Genomic DNA, 5,036 nt, shown 5'->3' on the forward strand with positions numbered 1-5,036 from the left:
TTTATTTATTTTTTTTTTTTTTTAAAGGCTGGTTTTCTAATTTCGGCCAACGTTTAATATGCTAATACCTAAAAAACCAAAACAAAACCCGATTACTTCTCAAGTGCCAGATTGACCTGCCTAATTATTCTGTTTTAACTGTGACTATTGTGTATGGAACATTATCGTACATTAAAATGTTTTCCTGATCTTGGTGTTTTTCTTGATTTTTTTTACCTCGCCCTTTTTTCGTATTTTTATTTGTATTTTTGTTTGTATTGGTTTAACTGTAAGTCTTTTGTATGGACATGAAATTTCGAAATAAAAGATGAATGAATGAACGAATAAATGAATGAATGAATGAATGTGTAAACCAATCCAAATCTGTCGAAGTTTATTATAATTATGGCCATCCGTGTTACATGAGAAAGGGGTTAATATATGAAGCAATTTATCAGCATTTGACCTTCACATTATTTTTGATGAGAATGAGAAAAGAATTAATCATTATCTTTCCATTGTCTCTTATCGAAATTTGTAAACAAATACCATCTGTACTTGCATTATGTTCAAATATGCCAAAGTACATTGTCGTAACCAAACAATGGCATTGTTGGCGCGCGTGAGCATGATTTTCGATTTAGAAGAAGTCCTTCGTGACTTTTATGAACGTCATTGAATAAGGCTTCCCTGGCATGGTTGACATCGTCAACACATCGAGTTTTAAAATTCTATCTGCAAACTATTTATGGAGCCTATAGGCCTAACATGTCTACATTAGTCTAATAATCTCGAGCGGGCGCTTTATAACATTTGCGTCTTAACATAACTATTAGAAGCCTGTTAAAATCACAATCACTAAACAATTTGTTCAATCCTACAGATTAATATAAATATTATTAAATTAATAATAATAATAATAATAATAATAATTCTGGATTTATATAGCGCCTCACGTTGACACAACCTCGAGGCGCTTAACAACAACAGAGAATAAGAAAAATTAATTAAGTTCAAATGAAATAAATAACAAATAAGTATAAAATAAAATTTAAATTGTAGGATCTAGGAGTCGCTCATAAAAAAAACCAGGGAACGATGAAATTACAATTTCGCTGTTCCCTATTAATACCAGAGTTCGCAACTAATTTCCTTCCTAAATAAAATACAAAATCTAATTTTCATATTTTTTTGTACAAAAAATAAAGTGAAATAATTTTTTTTAAATCACTATATTGCTGCAGTGTTTTCACAGCAATCGTATAAGTTACACTGTGCAGCTGTCCCCGACGCAACAAAGATCGACTGACCAATCAGCGTCGTTGATAGATGTCAGCGATAGCATGTAGTGATTTTATGGAAATCAGGCTGAACGCATGGTTTCCATTCTGTAGCAATATTCACTTGCTGAGATAAAAATACAATACAGCTTCGACTGTCAATGCTATTGTTATTGTACCTTTTAGAAAATGCTCCAGATCGATTTTAGATTGTGGCGTAACACAATGATAATGTAAACAGTATTGCGCTGATGTACTGATTAAAGTCAAAATAACAACTTAACGTATCTACTAATGCAGAAGGTAAATAATGCCTTTGCACGATGGTCAACCTCGGTCAAGAATTATATTTTTCATGATGTATCAACCGACTATAATATATTAATAATAATAATAATAATAATAATAATAATAATAATAATAATAATAATAATTATTATTATTATTATTATTATTATTATTATTATTATTATTATTATTATTATTGCATTTTTTTTTTGGCATAGGCCTGTTGCAAACCGGTTTTTGCAGCTCGACCTTATGATATCTTAGCCCATTGCCAGCCAAATCTTTGCCACCCGGCTCTAATAAAAGATCGAAATATTGAATCAAAATGACCAGTCTCACTTTATTTGGAGTATGTTTTATACTAAGTTATCTTAAACTTATCAGTGGACCTACTGGTTTCAGTGTATATTAGTTAAATAAGAAACGTCTATAGCAAGAGACAAATGTACATTTGTTATTATTACACTTTTATTGTGAATTCCTATTGCATATCTCTCTAGCGATTGTGCCTCTGTTACAAAAAAAAAACAAACTTATTATTATTATTATTATTATTATTACTCGAGATTTTATACAAAATGATAACAATATGTCAAATAATAATAATAATAATAATAATAATAATAATAATAATAATAATAATAATAACTAGATTTACCATGTCTGTTTGAACAACTAAACATAGGGCTTTTACCTATTGCTTTAATGAGAAATGAAGTTGAAATTGCAACAAAAAGTAAAGTCGTTAAAATGTATAAAGTAAAAAAAAACACGGAAAACCAATATAATTTTAATGAAGTGGAAAAAATGAAGTGGGGAAAAAAAACGAAAACTAAGTTCACTGCGACGTTATTTGTGAGACTTGAACTATGGCTGCAGTGGTAATAGCGAAGTACATCGTGACTCACAACCATTGCGCGCTATATGAGCCGACCTTGCATAGGAAAGTACATTTTCAGTTCATAGCGATTCAATGACTGAAAGCAAAAATTGTTCATGCATATCACGGTAGTTTAGAGTTTAACCTAGCTGTAACTGGTTTAAGCACTTTAGAAAACGCAAACTGCGTTTAAAAAATGTATTCAATTGTCAACAAAAAATCTTTTAATGGTCCTGATGTCCACACCCTGCTTGGGATCGTCACCAAATTTGGATCGTTTCTTCATTTCGCCATGAAAAACAATTCTGCAAAGTGTAATTTTTATCCATCTATAACTGGGACGTAAGCAATTTAAATGACCCTCAAATTTACACCCTAATCTGGATCGTCCACTACACATAATGATACCTTCCTTGTAACTTGGGTTAAACATTCCCGAAAGTTTCATTCTGATCAGTTGAACCGTTTTTGAAATATCTGGTCTGGAACGTTTTCCTTTAATTGGTCCTCACATTCACACCCTACTATACGCCGGATCATCACAAAAATTCAGTCATTTCTTTAATGGATCTTTACAAACTATTATAGAAAATTAAATTTACACCCATTAATATTTGTTTTTATAGATATTTACGTCTGGGATTTCAAAAATTTAAATGACCCTCCAATTTATACCCTTGACTGATTCGTCGCCAACACATAATACTGTCTTATTATAACACTATCGTCACAAAAATTTAATCATTTCTTTACTCGATCTTGACAAACTGTTATACAAGGTTTAAATTATACCTATTGATTTTGTTTAAAGAGATATTTAGGTCTGGGTCCTCAAAAAATTAAATAACCCTCCAATTTACACCCCTGACTGATTCGTTGCCAGCACATAATACTTTCATCCTTGTAACTTGGTTAAACTTTTTCCGAATGTTTCATTCAGATCAGTTGATCCGTTTTCGAAATATGTGGTCTGGGACGTTTTCCTTTAAATGGTCCTCAGATCCACACCATACTGCCATACTATAAGACCTTTACAAAGTATTATAGAATGTTTCATTTAGACCCATTGGTTTTTAAAAATAGATATTTAGGTCTGGGTCCTCAAAAATTGAAAAGACCCTCAAATTTACACCCTTCACTGGATCGTCACTAACACATAAAACTTTCTTCCCTGTTACTTGATTAAACTTTCCAGTAAGTGTCATTCAGATCAACTGACCGGTTTTTGAAATTTCCGGTGTAGACTGTTTGACCTAAATCACTTTAATTTGGTCCTCACACGCACACCACACCATAGATTGACACTAAATATTAGGTGGCACATCTTTGATATATAGCCTATGCTTCGGTAAAGTACAGAAAAATGCTAAGCATGGGAAGTGACCAAAGTGACGGCCAGAAAAAACAGTGCAAAAAGATAGGAAAAATTAATATATGCAAGAAAAAAGAAAAAAAAATCAGAACAAAAAAAATAATAATAATAATATTAGGCCTAATAATAATAATAATAATAATTAATTATGATTTACTATTTATTTATTAAAGTAAAAACAAAACAGTCCGCAGCACATAGCTGAAACACTGCATTTATGAGTAAGAAAAAGAAAAAAACAGAAACCAAAGTCAGCATCATTACCGTACATTATTTAGGCTTGTTCTAGGAGAGTAAATAATTTTAAAGATTTTCATTGACAATTGTTGATCTTTTAAGGACTACATTGGGAGTAAGTGCATTGTGATCTTTTATGTGCTTCATCCTGGTAATTTTTTATACTGTGTTTTTTTTTTATTGAGCGTGTATACTATTTTTGCTGAATAAATTCAATAAAATTCAATCAATCAATCAATCAAACGAACAATCAATCAATCAATCAATCAATTATTACAAATTAAATCTAGAAATATTCAGAAAACTTTGTATATCATAGTTATTTACAATATAAGCCATTGAAAAATTCATTCAAAATTTCTTTCATTAATAAATAATACATTATTTTTACAATCATGCACAACAAAAACAATATATCATTTAGGAATGGAAATTAAAAATTGGGAATTTATATCTTAGCCACCCTCTCTATAATTGCTATTATATTCAATAAATCTGACATAAAGCTACGTCCTCCGAAAACTATACTCCGCAGAACTAGAAAGTCATTTGTTTTTAATAGCATCCACATGTTTAATTTTAATGTTAAAAAATGGCTTCCATTTTATTCTTTTTCACTTTAAAATTTGATATATTGTATTTTTGTTGTATTTTCGTTTAATGTCATTTTATCTACCAAGCATAACAAATTTTTGTATATTTTATATATAGACCAATAAAATTTCCTGAATCTTACAAATTGTTTATTTTAATTATATTTATAATTTTATACATCGGAATTGCAATTTCTGAATTGGAATTGTATAGTATACCATAATTATTATCATATTATCAAAAGAAAATTGATTAAAATAATCTAAAAATTAAATAAATTCAAAATTAAAAACAAAAATAAATAGAAAAAAAAACATGTAAGTACTTAAAAATTAGCGTTAAATTTACAAATTTTCTATATTAAATTCTAAGTTTATAAAAAATCTCTTATATACAAGAATTAGAT

At 29.4% G+C, this 5,036-nt stretch overlaps 1 protein-coding gene across 2 annotated transcripts in view; it reads right to left on the reverse strand.

Moving 5' to 3' along the window:
• LOC117111066 overlaps positions 1-5,036 on the reverse strand; it is a 12,251-nt gene that overhangs the window by 4,727 nt on the left and 2,488 nt on the right. The window lies entirely within an intron of this gene.

The sequence above is a fragment of the Anneissia japonica genome, unplaced genomic scaffold (genome assembly GCF_011630105.1).
Source record: "Anneissia japonica isolate Jap-2015-1 unplaced genomic scaffold, ASM1163010v1 scaffold573_len2283161_cov171, whole genome shotgun sequence".
In the NCBI taxonomy this organism is placed as follows: Eukaryota; Metazoa; Echinodermata; class Crinoidea; order Comatulida; family Comatulidae; genus Anneissia; species Anneissia japonica.